Source organism: Oncorhynchus masou, chromosome 29 (genome assembly GCF_036934945.1).
Source record: "Oncorhynchus masou masou isolate Uvic2021 chromosome 29, UVic_Omas_1.1, whole genome shotgun sequence".
Lineage (NCBI taxonomy): Eukaryota > Metazoa > Chordata > Actinopteri > Salmoniformes > Salmonidae > Oncorhynchus > Oncorhynchus masou.
Window position 1 is genome coordinate 46,301,648 of NC_088240.1, and position 19,498 is coordinate 46,321,145.

Genomic DNA, 19,498 nt, shown 5'->3' on the forward strand with positions numbered 1-19,498 from the left:
AGCACCAAGCAAGCGGCACTATGAAGACCAAGGAGCTCTCCAAACAGGTCACAGACAAAGTTATGTAGAAGTACAGACCAGGGTTGGGTTCTAAAAGGAATATACGGGCAGGTGGGTAGCCTAGTTGTTTGAGCATTGGACTAGTAACCGAAATGTTGCAAGATCAAATCCCAGAGCTGACAAGGTAAAAATCTGTCATTCTGCTCCTGAAAAAGGCAGGTAACCCACTGTTCATAGGCCATCATTGAAAAAAAGAATTTGTTCTGAACTGACTTGCCTATTTAAAAAAGGTAAAAATATATATATAATAAATAAATATGAAACTTTTAACATCCCACGGAGCACCATTAAATCCATTATAAAATAATGGAAAGAATATGGCACCACCACAAACCTGCCAAGAGAGGGCCACCCACCGAAATTCACGGACCAGGCAAGGAGGATATTAAAACCTCTTAAGGTATAGAGGGCAGCATTTTTACTTTTGGAAAAATAGCGTCCCAATTTCAACTTCCTGCTACTCATGCCAGGAATATAAGATATGCAATGTATTAGTAGATTTGGATAGAAAGCACTCTGACGTTTCTAAAATTGTTTGAATCATGTGTGTGAGTATTGCAGAACTTATGTCGCAGGCAAAACCCAGACGACTAACTGTTCAGAATGTTGTTGTTTTTTGTCTCTGTCTGTTCACTGAGTTCTCATTGGCAAATTATATTTCTTAGGAACCTGTTTTCAGTTCCTACTGCTTCCACTGGATGTCAGCAGTCTTTGGAATGTGGTTGAGGTTATTAATTTGTGCAATTAAGAAGTAGACCATCTAGGAACTGGATAACACTGTTGAGAGTGTGCAAGATGTGTAAAGTCGCATAGTTTGTTGTCTTCCTGTATTGAACACAGATGCACCCGTCTACAATTTGATCTATTATTAACCTCTTGATGCAATGGGGGCGCTACTTCATTTTTGGATAAAAAGAAGTGCCCGTTTTAAGCGCAATATTTTGTCACAAAAAGATGCTCGACTATGCATATAATTGGTAGCTTTGGAAAGAAAACACTCTGACGTTTCCAGAACTGCAAAGATATTTTCTGTGCGTGCCCTAGAACGTGAGCTTCAGGCAAAACCAAGATGAGACGGCATCCAGGGAATGAGCAGGATTTTTGAGGCTCTGTTTTCCATTGTCTCCTTATATGGCTGTGAATGCGAGAGGAGTAAGTCTGCCCTTTCTGTCGTTTCCCCAAGGTGTCTGCAGCATTGTGACGTATTTGTAGGCATATCATTGGAAGATTGACCATAAGAGACCACATTTACCAGGTGTCCGCCCGGTGTCCTGCGCCGAAATTGGTGCACAAAAGTCAGCTGCAAGTATTTTTCCACAGAATTCAGAGAAGAATGCAGGCTTCCACGAACGATATATCAATGAAGAGATATGTGAAAAAACACCTTGAGGATTGATTCCAAACAACGTTTGCCATGTTTCGGTCGATATTATGGAGTTAATTCGGAAAAAGTTTGACGTTGTAGGTGACTGAATTTTCAGTTCGTTTCGGTAGCCAAATGTGATGTACAAAACGGAGCGATTTCTCCTACACACAGACGCTTTCAGGAAAAACTGCGCATTTGGTATGTAACTGAGAGTCTCCTCATTGAAAACATCCAAAGCTCTTCAAAGGTAAATGATTTTATTTATTTGGTTATCTGGTTTTTGTGAAAATGTTGCGTGCTAAATGCTACTCAAAATGCTAAGCTAGCTTAGCATACTCTTACACAAATTAGTGAATTGCTATGGTTCAAAAGCATATTTTGAAAACCTGAGATGACAGTGTTGTTAAGAAAAGGCTAATCCGGGATGGGGAGTTTCAAGAAGTTAAAGGGTTGACTCTAGGAGATACTGTATTGTGCTGTGGCGAGTTGTGCATCACCATACACTTTTGTGAGGTTTTATCACTTGGATGTCACTGTCCCCAATATAGCACACAGTGTACATACGTCTGGGACAGGGGAACGTCATGAGGCAGTGTGCCGTGTGCGCAATACCCAGGCTGCCGCACCTGGGTGGTCTGCCATGGGCTGTTTCAATTAAGAGCTTTCAAAATGTACATATCTGATTTACATCGTACATTTACATCGAACCACTTCCCATATACGGATTGAGTTCAACAGAGAGACCGCAATGACATCCACGTGTAAATATATACATTGCAATTATTTTCAAATGAGTGGTCATTCATGTGAAAAGTATTCATATTCCCATGAGCATAACTTCCACATGTATGTATGATAAGCCCAAACTCTTTGTCTCTCCCACTCTTTCTTTCCCCACCCCCTTTCCATTGTGTAACAAGCCGTCATATCGGGCTAGTCCACTAGGGACTTTTCATAGCATTATGTTAGTAATCAAAATCATGTTTCTAATTCTGTGTGATTATTTAGTAAGTTATTAAGTAAGCCAATTTGTATCACTGATTCATCACTTAGGGTAAGGTTCGTGTAGATATAAAGAATATTGCAATGTTCAGAATGAGACTGATAGGAGGAAATTATTGATTGATGACTGGTATAATAGATATATTCTTGAGTTAATTTTGGAATCGGTAACTCATTAAACTTTTTCTGTGGTGCCCCAAATTACTAATAAATGAATTGTTACATGACTAATTTGAGTAACAAACATAGTAGGCAATTATTTGATGAATAGCAGTCACCACATCAATGATCAATGTCATGCCACGACACTTGTTAAAACTGTTATCTCAGGTCTGATGCATAATTACTTTAATCTTGTGTGAGTGTGTGCATGCATGTGTATCTGAGATTAATCAGTAGAAGTTGTGGATGTGTTAAGCGAAGCGACACAGGGGAACCCAAGAGCAAAATCAGATGAGGAAACAGGGATGAATGAAGCAAATTATTTATTGTTACACAGAGAGATATGGAGTGCAGATCCGGGGAAGCTCGGATGAGTTGCAGAGAACCCAGATGTGGAGACTGAGGTTGAAGTTAGCTGAGTAGAACCGGATAAACAGGTCCTGAGGGGAATCCAAGGTAGTCGTGGTGAGTAAAATCCAGAGCAAGACAGTTGGGTGGTGAGATATGGAACAGGAGACAGAGCGGTAACTGCAATGAGAGGATAAATTGTGTCAGGCAGGGAAACAGGCACAGCAGAGTAACAGGATATTGAATAATCATACATGGCTAGAATCATGAACTGACTGAGCAACGATTACAATCTGGCAGAGTGGAAGTGGCAGAACTGAGTATTTGTAGAGGTCTTGATTATGGAACGAGTTGCAGCTGGTAGGGATCTGCTTTGAATCCAGCACACTTGTCTCAAACCACACAGTCACACAGAGAGGGAGAGACAGAAAATTTACAGGCGGGGAACCTGCAGGTCAAGAAGACACCAGATGAACACCAGAGGGCGTGCAGGAGCAGATGTGACTGGATGAAATTTTGACGCTGACACATTATTAACAGACAGTTAGCCCTTTGTCACTGAGAGATGGAAGAGAGTGTATCAATCAATTAGCAATATTATTTGGACATGTGACAGGGAGGATGGTCAGACAAGACATTTTAGGAAAATCAATTCTCCTCCCCTACCCCTTTGTCTCAAACACTGCTGTAGACACTCTAGACACTGCTGTATCTAGACAGGGTTGACATTTACCAAAAGAGCTCCAGGATAAGCTAGGGTTAACCTCTTGCGACGAGCAATCCCGTATCTGGGATCCTATTTATAGCCTCAAGCTCATTAGCATAACGCAACATTATCACAAAAACAAGAAAAGCATTCAAATAAAATAATTTACCTTTGAAGAACTTCAGATGTTTTCAATGAGGAGACTCTCAGTTAGATAGCAAATGTTCCGTTTTTCAAAGAAGATTATTTGTGTAGGACAAATCGCTCCGTTTTGTTCATCACGTTTGGGTAAGAAAAAAAACGAAAATTAAGTCATTACAACGCAAACTTTTTCCCAAATTAACTCCATAATATCGACAGAAACATGGCAAACGTTGTTTAGAATCAATCCTCAAGGTGTTTTTCACATATCTATTGATGATAAATCATTCGTGGCAGTTGGCTCAATCCTTGCACATTCACAGCCATATAAGGAGACATTGGAACACAGCGCATTCAAAATCTGGACCATTTCCTGTATGAAATTTCATCTTGGTTTCGCCTGTAGCATTAGTTCTGGGCACTCACAGATAATATCTTTGCAGTTTTGGAAACGTCAGAGTGTTTTCTTTCCAAAGCTGTCAATTACATGCATAGTCGAGCATCTTTTCGTGACAACATATCTTGTTTAAAACGGGAACGTTTTTTTTATCCAAAAATTAAAAGAGCGCCCCCAGTCTCTAAGAAGCTCTTGGGCTAAACCATTGGTATATGGATGATTGCCTGGTATTGACCCACTGGCACAAGGTTTAGCGCAATGTAATCCCTGCTCCTTATGGTGTTTATATTCTACGGGGTGATGTACAATGACAGTCTCAAAATACACACTGAAATCAAAGCAGGATTCAGTTTGGACTTACAAGTTTACGATGATGTGATTCTTAATGTACAGTACCAGTCAACATTTTGGACTCACTTACCCATTACAGGGGTTTTCTTTATTGTTACTATTTTTTACATTGTAGAATAATAGTGAAGACATCAAAACTATGAAATAACACATATGGAATCATGTGGGAACAAAAAAAGTGTTAAATATATTTCAGATTCTTCAAAGAAGCCACCCTTTGCCTTGATGACAGCTTTGCACACACTTGGCATCCTCTCAACCAGCTTCATGAGATGGTTGAGAGAATGTAACCCTTGCCTCTTTTTGCTTCATGATATGGAATGCTTTTCAATTAACAGGAGTGCCTTGTTGAAAGTTAATTTGCGGAATATATTTTTCTTTAGAGCCAATCAGTTGTGTGACAAGGTAGGGGTGTTATACAGCAGACAGCCATATTTTGCAAAAGACCAAGTCCACTTTATGGCAAGAAGAGCTCAAACAGCTCAAATAAGCAAAGAGAAACGACAGACCATCATTACTTTAGTCTTTGTGTGGTGTTCATGTTTTTGTTATTCACCCAATGTTTGCGGATCTGATTGACCCATAACATTTTTCGGTTAATAAAACAATAAAGCTATAAAAATGCACGCAAAAATACTTAATTAGATGTTGACATTTTTAATAAAAGGAATATAGACAGTATACATGGTTAATATTTGCCATTTACCACTGCTAGATCACATTTATCAATAAAAGTGCAATTCGTTACATTTTTATAATAAAATGTGATTTTTGTAAACAAAAATCTATTAATATCAAGACATGGGTGGAATCCATCTTGAACAAATAAATGAAACAAAGTTTTCATCACTAGTGATATTTATTGCTTTGGAATTAACAAATTGGAAGGACACATTTTACAGACAGTATTTTATGGAAATGACAAATGAGCCTCATTGAACACAAATTAAGGCTGGTCTACACACCACATTGGGGACAGCATTTTACTGTGTGTGTTGCAAATTTATTTCTTGCACTAGATGGATGTGTACAGTGTCTTCATTTTCCTTCTTTGGTTACTGTATCTGTATGTAATGATCACTAACTACAGATAGCATATCTTCATTTGATCATCCTGTTACAGGAATTTTCTAAGGTTTATAGAAATTGTGGAGGATGAATCAGAATTAGTTGGGTAACATAGATAAATAAGATGTTTTATTTACATAATAATGCTTATGTGAAATATTTGTCATTAGAAGGTATCCCTTTGGACTATACTGTTAGCAGTTGCACTTTTCTCAGCTCGGGCTCAGTCACTTGGGGCCAAGAGAGGGGAGAGCTCAGAAAGCAACATTGTCTTCATATGTGAATGTATCTGTTAAACCATGTGAAGGGATGGCGTGATTAAGGGGGAACCAATTATCTCTTGGCTCCACAATGTCTGTGCGCAAGTCACTCCTCTCAGTGAACTTGTCCAGGAGTGGGGAGAAGAGGAGGTTTACTTGAGATGGGATAGCTAATGCTACTTTTTTCTCAAGTAAAAGGTCCTTTGTGAAGAGTTCCTGAGATCTGTGGTTCGTCATGTAAGTTGAGAGGGGTGGATCTTTGCTATAAAAGATCTCAGTTGCCATTATGTTGACACTCTCAACTATTCATTAGAGATAGTCAAATGCTTTTGCAAAGCTTAATTATTATTAAAATGAAGTTTAAGTATAACTCTGACTGGTGTGTGGTTTGTAATTCTCCTCATTTGGTAGTACAGGAAATAGCCACGACAAAACGCAAAGGTTTAAAATGGCTTTTAAAGTTAAATGTCAGCCTCCTACAAAAAAATGTCCATTAATTGCAATCTACGTAATAATTCACATTTCCTGTTGCTATGGGATTATTAACATGGTCAAATTAAGATACAGCATCTGTAAGTCTTAATTTTAGGTATGTACATAGTACTGTTTATGACACCCTCTACACCGTAGGTAGTATGGCTCCACTGTCTTCAACTAGTTTCAGATCAACCCTTTGCTAACTGGATCACTGCTTTGTTCCATTAAAGATTGGATTTTAATTACCTACCCTAAGTGCGCAAAACATCTATCTTTCCATGACTTACACTGACCAGGTGAATCAAGGTGAAAGCTATGATCTTTTTTGATGTCACTTGAATGAAGACTGGTTAAAGAAGGATTTTTGAGCCAATTGATACGTGGATTACATATGTGTACCATTGAGAGGGTGAATGGGAAAGACAAAACATTGAAGTGCCTTTGAACTGGGTATGGTAGTAGCTGCCAGGGAAAAAGGTGGCGGGGGGGGTGCAACTCATTATTAGGATATACTCAGTCTATGTGATATACCAGTCTAACCTTACTGATTGGATCACATCCACTTAATTGAGTTTTGGATCAGCTTTTGCATAGATTTCACATCTATACCCATGTTGAGTTGAGAACGATTCCACAGACCCCAGCTACATGCTACAAAATTATGCCATCCTATCTGATACAAGATATGCAGATATGATCATTTTGATATTTTTATTTTTCAGTAAATTACTTTTGTAAAACTCTTTGTAAAGAAACCATTAGGGGGGAAAGCCTTGTGTGACAGTTGCAAGAAAACTGGTTAGGACTGATGGTAAGGAACTGGTGGTAAGGAGCTAGCTGCCAAGTCTGGAAATCTGTCACTGAAATGATAGTAGAGAGTGGATATTGGCTTATTGATCGTTGGAACAAGATAAGGGAACATTGACCTGGGATATGGTTTGAGTCTATGCTTACTGATTATATTTTTTTTACCGCAGTGTCATTCACATGCCCCTTTCAAAGATAAGCCCCGTGGGCAATGGTCAAATGTTCTAAAATTAGCTTTCTTAGCCCTGCACATTGCTGAACTTAGAACAATGTCCATGTCTGTTAATCACACAACAGTTGCTTGTTATTCATTTCTATACAATATTGGTATATGTAAGCATTGAATGTACTACTTTAGGTTTGCTCACAGCCAAGGACAGTACATTAATCTATGTTAAAAGGTGACACCATAAATACATATTGGAGCATACTGTCAGTTAGCTCAAGCTGTTATGCAAGTGTATTTACCCTCTTTAAAAACAAGATTTCGACAGTTGGAATCTAATAAATATTCATGACTATGAGCGAGAGTGTGAGCTGGTTGCCATCAGCGAAATCCCAGTGTGAAGCAACCATAGGGGGAGGAGAAAGAGGTATTGCTTTTGCTATAAACTGGAGCTGCATTTTTCAAAGTTTCCCTAACAATGCTTCCCAAACAATGCTTCACATATGGCAGGAGACCTACTTGATTAATGCAGGCATCCTACCTCGACATGAACTTTGTTTTTTTCGTCCAAAGAAACCTTTTAATCCTCTCTCTTGACAGCAACAACTTACGAAACATTGCATAAATTAACTATTTTGTAGACCCTCCACCCAATGGTGGAAACCGTTCAAGGATTATTTGCAGATCCTTCTTAATCTGTCATTCAGTTTGCTGCCTAATAAACAGCTGTTGTGGCTCTGTTTAACATACTCACTTAGAAAACAAACACTCTTCATTTTTAGGAGCTTAAACTGAGCATTTGTGTTCATTTTGAAGGAGGACTTTTATGTACAAATCTTATATCAACTTTAATGGGAGGCTTGTCACTTGTCATCATCAATTTCCAAACCTCTCTCCCTAAATGTTTTTCCTGGAAGCCATTTAAACCATCCCTGAGGGACATGGGGACTGCAGTATTGTAACACAAGAAGGGGTTGATTTCTTGATTTTTACAGTACTTCAATTTTGTTTTACTTGACTGGGATTGCACAATACATTCTGGGATATATTTCCATTGTGGTCCCTATTTTTTACATAGATAGACACATTACTGATATGCAGACATTAAAATTGATATATTTTGACATTCTTTTTAAAAGAGTTTATGGTCAGTATGGCTTTGAGTTGCTGTGGCAGTTTATTCCCCTCAACAGTGGCAGTAAATAAAAAGGTGCTCTTACCAGAGAAACTTTGAAACAGTGAATATTAGATTCTCTGGCTGTGGTATTATGCTGGTGGACATCTCTAACAAATGAGATTAGCTGCTTAAAATGGTCGACCTCCAGATGAGTATAAGAGGGGAGCTTTAAGTACAATTCTTACAAGCTTGTTTTGTCTGGTTTCTTTAGATGTTTCGGGCTGCTGGTGAACCATGATGTGCAAGCATAATCAAAGTGACACTGAACTAGTGTATATCCCAGAGAGTTTAGGGTGTCATTGTCAAGCCATTTTGAGGTCTGAGCAAGGAATACCATTTTTTGGTTTGTTAAATCCTTCAGTGACATTGTCTTACCGTTCAGGTACCTATTTAATTCACACCCAAGGTAGCTGAGTGATGTTATTGGTGCTACCTCTGAGTTGACTACTTTGACTCTAAAACCAGGGGACCTTGCAAGCTTTCCTCTAGAGCCAGATAAAATGGATTCTGTTTTTACAAGATGCAGAGAAAGTTTTATAAACTTCTTAGGGCTGCAATCCCATTAACGGGGTCGATATGACAACAGCCAGTGAAAGTGCAGGGCTCCAAATTCAAACAACAGATATCTCAGAATTAAAATTCCTCAAACATACATGTAGGTATACCATTTTAAAGGTAATCTTGTTTTTAATCCCATCACAATGTCCGATTTCAAATAGGCTTTACAGCGAAAGCACCACAAACGATTATGTTAGGTCATCACTAAGCCACAGAAAAACACAGCCATTTTTCCAGCCAAAGATAGGAGTCACAAAATGCACAAATAGAGCTAAAATGAATCACTAACCTTTGATGATCATCATCAGATGACACTCATAGGACTTCATGTTACACAATACATGTATGTTTTGTTTGATAAAGTTCATATTTATATAAAAAAATCTCAGTATTTGATAAAGTTCATATTTATATAAAAAAATCTCAAAATACATTTGCGCGTTACGTTCACTAGTTCCAAAAAAATCTGATGATATTGCAGAGAGCCACATAATTTTACAGAAAAACTCATTATAAATGTCGATAAATACAATTGTTAGACATGGAAATATATATATATACCTCTCCTTAATGCCACTGCTGTGTCAGATTTCAGACAAAGCAAACCGTGCAATAATCTGAGACGGCGCTCAGAAAATGAATAAAATTATCCGCCATGTTGGAGTCAACAGAAATCAGAAATCACATTTTAAAATATTCCATTACCTTTGACGATCTTCATCAGAATGCTCTCCCAGGAATCCTAGTTCCACAATAAATGCTTGAGTTGTTCGATAATGTCCATGATTTATGTCCAAGTAGCTACTTTTGTTAGCGCGTTTAGTACACAAATCAAAACACTCGTGCAGGTCCAACCGAACGCCGGATGAAAACTTAAAAAAGTTATATTACAGATCGAAGAAACTTGTCAAACTAAGTATAGAATCAATCTTTAGGATGTTGTTATCATAAATCTTCAATAAAATGTGACCACTGACCACTGACTCAAAGAGCTCCCATCCGGCTGCACAAGACGCCTCGTTCAAGTTTCTAAAGACGGTTGACATATAGTGGAAGCCCTAGGAAGTGCAACTTTATCCATATCCCACTGTGTATTCAATAGGGGCTGGGTTGAAAATCGACCAACCTCAGATTTCCCACTTCCTCTTTGGATTTCTTCTCAGGTTTTTGCCTGCCATATGAGTTCTGAAATACTCACAGTCATCATTCAATCATTTTTAGAGACTTCAGAGTGTTGTCTATCCAATACTAACAATAATATGCATATATTAGCAACTGAGGAGCAGGTCGTTTACTCTGGGCACCTTTCACCAAGCTATTCAATACTACCCCTGCAGCCAAAAGAAGTCATCTGAGAGCCATTTACTGGTAGTGCACTAAATATTTCTTCCCCTGAGGTTTTATTTTTATGGGACACCAGTAGAGCGGAGTCATCCGCATACAAAAACAAATTACAACAGCAGACTGATTTCATATAATTCAAGTACATTAGGAAAAGAAGTGGGCCACAGACGCTCCACTGCAGGACTCCACAGCTGAAACCCTTTGCATCAGAAAGTGTTCCAATAACAACCACCACTTGGTCTCTACCTGTGAAATAGAATCTAACCCAGTCAATGGACCTGCTGTTCAAACCAAGGGCTTTTAAACTTGTAATGCTTGATACTATGGTCAACTGCATCAAATGCCTTCTGCAGATCCAGCATTACAATTCCCCAAAATGTTCCCAGGTCAACTTCTGTCCTGAACGTGCGGAGTGATTAACTGAAATTCCAACTATTTTTTTGTGTTTTGTTTTTAAAACAAATTGATCTACATCAGTTCAATTATTTTAATTCAATTTAGTTCTATTTTTATGAGGCCAATGTGCATTTTCTCTGGAGATATATCAGATCAAGCCCAAACTGTGCAATGGAGTTGTAGTTTCCAATTAATTGATAATGCCCTCGAATCTGGTGTTTGGAGGATATAGTAGAGGGATGGCAAACAGTGCCAATATATCCTCCAAACACCGGCTTCGAGGCCATTATCACTTTTATACATTGCGTTACCAACATATTCAAATAAAGTTTGACACATTTTCATTAAAAATGCTATTTTTATAAATTTATTCATATGATTTCATCTTTCCACAATATACTATAGTCCCGACACAAATCTAGGGTTGTTACCCAAGCCGGCTGGTCATTCATTCTATCGGTTCGGTTGCTGGAGACGCGATCCAGTCATTCAGTCTTTTTGTCATGTATCTATGGACATAACCGATTCATATGTTCTAAATGTTACATTGCCATATTCGCTGGCAACATTCTTATCCTTTGCTTGCTAGCCAGCCAACTACAGCTAACTTACAGTCACGTCAAAAATTGCAGCCTGAAAAAGAGCAAAGTAGCTGCATTTTCATTTGTTTAAAACCTCTTTGGGCTAGGGGGCAGTATTTTCACGTCCGGATGAAAAGCGTGCCCAAAGTAAACTGCCTGTTACTCAGAAACTAGGATATGCATATGCATGGTAGAATTTGATTAAAAAACTCTAAAATTTCAACAACTGTTAAAATAATGTCTGTGAGTATAACAGAACTGATTTGGCAGGTAAAACCCCGAGCACAATGCATACAGGGTCATTGTGTTTTCCAATGCTTTTCTATGGGAAACCTGATTCATTAAATCAAATCAAATCAAATTTTATTTGTCACATACACATGGTTAGCAGATGTTAATGCGAGTGTAGCGAAATGCTTGTGCTTCTAGTTCTGACAATGCAGTAATAACCAACAAGTAATCTAACTAACAATTCCAAAACTACTGTCTTATACACAGTGTAAGGGGATAAAGAATATGTACATAAAGATATATGAATGAGTGATGGTACAGAGAAGCATAGGCAAGATACAGTAGATGGTATCGAGTACAGTATATACATATGAGATGAGTATTTAAACAAAGTGGCATAGTTAAAGTGGCTAGTGATACATGTATTACATAAGGATGCAGTAGATGATATAGAGTACAGTATATATGTATACATATGAGATGAATAATGTAGGGTATGTAAACATTATATTAGGTAGCATTGTTTAAAGTGGCTAGTGATATACTTTACATCATTTCCTATCAATTCCCATTATTGAAGTGGCTGGAGTTGAGTCAGTGTGTTGGAAGCCACCACTCAATGTTAGTGGTTGCTGTTTAACAGTCTGATGGCTTTGAGATAGAAGCTGTTTTTCAGTCTCTCGGTCCCAGCTTTGATGCACCTGTACTGACCTCGCCTTCTGGATGATAGCGGGGTGAACAGGCAGTGGCTCGGGTGGTTGTTGTCCTTGATGATCTTTGTGGCCTTCCTGTAACATCTGGTAGTGTAGGTGTCCTGGAGGGCAGGTAGTTTGCCCCCGGTGATGCGTTGTGCAGACCTCACTACCCTCTGGAGAGCCTTACGGTTGTGGGCGGAGCAGTTGACGTACCAGGCGGTGATACAGCCCGCAAGGAAGCTCTCGATTGTGCATCTGTAGAAGTTTGTGAGTGCTTTTGGTGACAAGCCGAATTTCTTCAGCCTCCTGAGGTTGAAGAGGCGCTGCTGCGCATTCTTCACGATGCTGTCTGTGTGAGTGGGCCAATTCAGTTTGTCTGTGTATGCCGAGGAACTTAAAACTTACTACCCTCTCCACTACTGTTCCATCGATGTGGATAGGGAGGTGTTCCCTCTGCTTTTTCCTGAAGTCCACAATCATCTCCTTAGCTTTGTTGACGTTGATTGTGAGGTTATTTTCCTGACACCACACTCCGAGGGCCCTCACCTCCTCCCTGTAGGCCGTCTCGTCGTTGTTGGTAATCAAGCCTACCACTGTTGTGTCGTCCGCAAACTTGATGATTGAGTTGGAGGCGTGCGTGGCCATGCAGTCGTGGGTGAACAGGGAGTACAGGAGAGGGCTCAGAATGCACCCTTGTGGGGCCCCAGTGTTGAGGATCAGCGGGGTGGAGATGTTGTTGCCTACCCTCACCACCTGGGGGCGGCCCATCAGGAAGTCCAGTACCCAGTTGCACAGGGCGGGGTCGAGACCCAGGGTCTCGAGCTTGATGACGAGCTTGGAGGGTACTATGGTGTTAAATGCCGAGCTGTAGTCGATGAACAGCATTCTCCCATAGGTATTCCTCTTGTCCAGATGGGTTAGGGCAGTGTGCAGTGTGGTTGAGATTGCATCGTCTGTGGACCTATTTGGGCGGTAAGCAAATTGGAGTGGGTCTAGGGTGTCAGGTAGGGTGGAGGTGATATGGTCCTTGACTAGTCTCTCAAAGCACTTCATGATGACGGAAGTGAGTGCTACGGGGAGGTAGTCATTTAGCTCAGTTACCTTAGCTTTCTTGGGAACAGGAACAATGGTGGCCCTCTTGAAGCATGTGGGAAGCTCAGACTGGTATAGGGATTGATTGAATATGTCCGTAAACACACCATCCAGCTGGTCTGCGCATGCTCTGAGGGCGCGGCTGGGGATGCCGTCTGGGCCTGCAGCCTTGCGAGGGTTAACACGTTTAAATGTTAGGGTCCAGTTTGCAGTTCCTATGGCTTCCTGTTAGAGGAAATTATGGTTGAAATGACTAATTATGTATACATTCCAATCAGTACTGACTAGTCCAAATGCTGTAATGTATTGTACATATGAATTGTCTCTCTTGCGCCCATTCCCAATTGTATATAATGTAGTCAGGAGTTTAGTAACAATGAAGGTCTGTTCCTTAGTTCATTCATTTGTACAATCTCCAGGTGGCAGGAACGGCCTATCTCCAGACTGTCTAGAATGCTGATTTATACTGACTGACCTTGACTTCAGGCGAGGAGGGAAGGCTCGAGAACTATAAGGCCTCTCTACCGGTGTCATGAAAGAGATAGAACATTTAGAAAACGCTGACCTCATTTTCAGTTTATAACCTGTGGAAAATTGTGTATGTGGCAGTACTCACTTGAATTAAACGCTACTACCTAACTTTTAAGACTGGTCTCGATCTATTTCATGTAAAATTAATGAACTTACACCTCATTAATGAATTAGAACGAGTGCGAATTTGATTTGGCTATAAAAACATACAGGTATTTAGAAATTCCACTATCAATTGGTCCTTCAATCCCGGATCTAAATACCCCTCCCTGTTATCTGTGTAACGGCGTTCTTCGTTTGTCACAAGAAAGTCGGACCGAAATGCAGCGTGTAGGTTACTCATGTTTATTAGTGAAACAAACAAACGAACTATACATGAATAACTAATAAATACAAAACAACAAACGGAACGTGAAACCTATTACAGACTGACTGGTGAAACTAACACAGAGACAGGAACAATCACCCACGAAATACAAAGCGAAACCCAGGCTACCTAAATACGGTTCCCAATCAGAGACAACGAGAATCACCTGAATCTGATTGAGAACCGCCTCAGGCAGCCAAACCTAAGTAACACACACCCCTAATCAGCTACAATCCCAATAACTAAAAAACCCCACTAAGAATACAACAAACAATAAACCCATGTCACACCCTGGCCTTACTAACTAATAAACTAAGACACAAAATACTAAGACCAAGGCGTGACAGAACCCCCCCCCCCCTAAGGTGCGGACTCCCGAACGCACCTCAAAACCATAGGGAGGGTCCGGGTGGGCGTCTGTCCATGGTGGTGGTTCCGGCTCCGGACGTGGACCCCACTTCATAAATGTCATTTCTCCTCCCCTTCGCGTCCTGGGATAATCCACCCTCACCGCCGACCATGGCCGAATAGTCCTCACCCAGAACCCTACATAACAGAGGAGCAGCTCGTGACTGAGGGGCAGCTCGGGACTGAGGCAGCTCGGGACTGAGGGGCAGCTCGGGACTGAGGGGCAGCTCGGGACTGAGGGGCAGCTCGGGACTGAGGGGCAGCTCGGGACTGAGAAGAAGCCCAGTACTGAGAAGAAGCCCAGTACTGAGAAGAAGCCCAGTACTGAGATGAAGCCCAGCCAGGCAGTTGAATCCGGCAGATCCTGGCTGACTGGAGGATCCTGGCTGACTGGCGGATCCTGACTGACTGGCGGAGCCTGGCCGACTGGCGGATCCTGGCTGACTAGCAGATCTGGCAGACCCTGGCTGACTGGCGGATCCTGGCTGACTGGCAGATCCTGGCCGACTGGCGGATCCTGGCTGACTAGCAGATCTGGCAGATCCTGACTGACTGGCGGATCCTGGCCGACTGGCAGATCCTGGCTGACTAGCAGATCTGGCAGATCCTGGCTGACTGGCGGATCTGGAAGAGTCTGGTTGACTGGCAGATCTGGAAGAGTCTGGTTGACTGGCAGAGTCTGGTTGACTGGCAGATCTGGAAGAGTCTGGTTGACTGGCAGATCTGGAAGAGTCTGGTTGACTGGCAGATCTGGAAGAGTCTGGTTGACTGGCAGATCTGGAAGAGTCTGGTTGACTGGCAGATCTGGAAGAGTCTGGCTGACTGGCAGATCTGGAAGAGTCTGGTTGACTGGCAGATCTGGAAGAGTCTGGTTGACTGGCAGATCTGGAAGAGTCTGGCTGACTGGCAGATCTGGAAGAGTCTGGTTGACTGGCAGATCTGGAAGAGTCTGGCTGACTGGCAGATCTGGAAGAGTCTGGCTGACTGGCAGATCTGGAAGAGTCTGGCTGACTGGCAGATCTAGAAGAGTCTGGCTGACTGGCAGATCCTGGCAGACTGACGGCTCTGGCTGCTTCATGCTGACTGACGGCTCTGGCTGCTCCATGCTGACTGGCGGCTCTGGCTGATCCATGTAGACTGGCAGCTCTGGCTGCTCCATGCAGACTGGCAGCTCCTTGCAGACTGGCAGCTCTAGCTGCACCATGTAGACTGGCAGCTCCTTGCAGACTGGCAGCTCTAGCTGCTCCAGGCAGACTGGCAGCTCTGGCTGCTCCATGCAGACTGGCAGCTCCTTGCAGACTGGCAGCTCTAGCTGCTCCATGCAGACTGGCAGCTCTGGCTGCTTCATGCAGACTGGCAGCTCCTTGCAGACTGGCAGCTCTAGCTGCTCCATGCAGACTGGCAGCTCCTTGCAGACTGGCAGCTCCATGCCGACTGGCAACTCCATGCAGACTGGCAACTCTGGCTGCTCCAAGCAGACTGACAGCTCTGGCTGCCCCATGCAGACTGGCAGCTCTAGCTGCCCCATGCAGGCTGGCAACACTGGATGCTCCATGTAGACTGGCAGCTCTAGCTGCTCCATGTAGACTGGCAGCTCTAGCTGCTCCATGCAGACTGGCAGCTCTGGCTGCTTCATGCAGACTGGAAGCTCCTTGCAGACTGGCATCTCTAGCTGCTCCATGCAGACTGGCAGCTCCTTGCAGATTGGCAGCTCCTTGCAGACTGGCAGCTCTAGCTGCTCCATGCAGACAGGAGGCTCCGGCAGCGCTGGAGAGGAGAAAGGCTCCGACAGAGCAGGAGAGGCGAGGCGCACTGTTGGCCTGATGCGTGGTGCTGGCACTGGTGGTATTGGGCCGAGGACACGCACAGGAAGCCTAGTGCGGGGAGCTGCTACCGGAGGGCTGGGGTGTGGAGGTGGTCCTGGATAGACCGGACCGTGCATGCGCACTGGAGCTCTTGAGCACCGAGCCTGCCCAACCTTACCTGGTTGAATACTCTCGGTTGCCCTGCCAGTGCTGTGAGGAGAAATAGCCCGCACTGGGCTATGTAGGCGAACCGGAGACACCGAGCGCAAGGCTGGTGTCATGTAAGCCGGCCCAAGGAGACGCACTGGGGACCCGATGCGTAGAGCCGGCTTCATGGCATTTGGCTCGACGCTCAATCTAGCCCGGCCGATACGCGGAGCTGAAATATACCGCACCGGGCTATGCACCCGCACTGGGGAAACCGTGCGCACCACTGCATAACACGGTGCCTGCCCGGTCTCTCTAGACCCCCGGTAAGCACAGGGAGATTGCGCAGGTCTCCTACCTGACGCAGCCATACTCCCTGATAGCCCCCCCAATACATTTTTGGGGCTGCTTTTCGGGCTTCCATCCACGTCGCCGTGCTGCCTCCTCATACCAGCGCCTCTCCGCTTTAGCTGCTTCTAATTCCTCCTTGGGGCGGCGTATTCACCAGGCTGAGCCCAGGGTCCTTTTCCGTCCAGTTCCTCCTCCCATGTCCAATTTTCCAAATGGTGTAGCCTCTCCCACTGAAGCTGCTTCTGTTGCCTCTCGTATAGCTCCTGCCTGTTAACACGCTGCTCGGTCCGAGTGTGGTGGGTGATTCTGTAACGGCGTTCTTCATTTGTCGCAAGAAAGAAGGAACCGAAATGCAGCGTGTAGGTTACTCATGTTTATTAGTGAAACAAACAAACGAACTATACATGAATAACTAATAAATACAAAACAACAAATGGAACGTGAAACCTATTACAGACTGACTGGTGAAACTAACACAGAGACAGGAACAATCACCCACGAAATACAAAGCGAAACCCAGGCTACCTAAATACTGTTCCCAATCAGAGACAACGAGAATCACCTGACTCTGATTGAGAACCGCCTCAGGCAGCCAAACCTAAGTAACACACACCCCTAATCAGCTACAATCCCAATAACTAAAAAACCCCACAAAGAATACAACAAACAATAAACCCATGTTACACCCTGGCCTGACTAACTAATAAACTAAAACACAAAATACTAAGACCAAGGCATGACAATCTGGAGGTAGTACGCTGAAAATCGTGCACGGACGAGTTTTTGACTCGTTTTACTAAAGACCTGACCTCTGAATTGAGGTTAAAATTAAAACAGGCCTGCGTATTATCACGGAGTACAGGAAGGGTGACTAGATTCAACGAACAGTGCTTTTCCCAGCCGGCAGCAGGTAAAGTAGCCTTTATTCTCGAATTTGGGAGGGATTATTTTGGATATTTATTGATTAAAATGATATGAAGGAGTTGAATTTGATCAATAATAGGTGCTTGAATATTCTGGACAAATAAAATGGGTTTCTACCGGGGGTATTAACCAAAATCGATAGAAAAGAAGAAGGTCTGAAAGTGACCTGTGGTAAGGTGCGCTACCATCAAATAAACTAGAGCCTAATAAATCCTGGTCTTGCAAGCCAGAAGGTTATTAAGGAGTGATATAGTGCGCATTGGAGAATTAGGACGCTTGTTCCGTACAAATAGGATGGCCAATATTTCAAAAGACATACCTAAATAAAGATAAATTAGGCTTGGTGAGAAGGCAGGGTAATTCTAGGCGAACAGAATAATTGAACCTGTACAATGCTGAAAGAAATTAATATCAAAAGATAAGAGATTAGTCTAGAGTAGTAAGATTCGAGACATTAACGTTGAAAGTCCCAAAAGGAATATCCTATGGGTGAAATGTGATGTCCGATCAAAAGTCTTCAATAGACGTGGTTCACAGGAGAGGTTAACCTGTTGAAACTCTAGGGGCGCAATTTCAATTTTGGATGAAAAACGTTCCCGTTTTAAACAAGATATTTTGTCACAAAAAGATGCTCGACTATGCATATAATTGATAGCTTTCGAATGAAAACACTCTGACGTGTCCAGAACTGCAAAGATATTTTCTGTGCGTGCCCTAGAACGTGAGCTTCAGGCAAAACCAAGATGAGACGGCATCCAGGAAATGAGCAGGATTTTTGAGGCTCTGTTTTCCATTGTCTCCTTATATGGCTGTGAATGCGAGAGGAGTAAGTCTGCTCTTTCTGTCGTTTCCCCAAGGTGTCTGCAGCATTGTGACGTATTTGTAGGCATATCATTGGAAGATTGACCATAAGAGACCACATTTACCAGGTGTCCGCCCGGTGTCCTGCGCCAAAATTGGTGCGCAAAAGTCAGCTGCAAGTATTTTTCCACAGAATTCAGAGGAGAATGCAGGCTTCCACGAACGATATATCAATGAAGAGATATGTGAAAAAACACCTTGAGGATTGATTCCAAACAACGTTTGCCATGTTTCGGTCGATATTATGGAGTTAATTCTGAAAAAGTTTGACGTTGTAGGTGACTGAATTTTCGGTTCGTTTCGGTAGCCAAATGTGATGTACAAAACGGAACGATTTCTCCTACACACAGACGCTTTCAGGAAAAACTGCGCATTTTGTATGTAACTGAGAGTCTCCTCATTGAAAACATCCGAAGCTCTTCAAAGGTAAATTATTTTATTTATTTGGTTATCTGGTTTTTGTGAAAATGTTGCGTGCTAAATGCTACTCAAAATGCTAAGCTAGCTTAGCATACTCTTACACAAATTAGTCAATTGCTATGGTTCAAAAGCATATTTTGAAAATCTGAGATGACAGTGTTGTTAAGAAAAGGCTAAGCTTGAGAGCAGGCGCATTATTTTCATTTTATTTGCGATTTTCAGAAATCGTTAACGTTGCATTATGCTAATGAGCCTGAGGCTTTAGTCACGATCCCGGATCCGGGATGGGGAGATTCAAG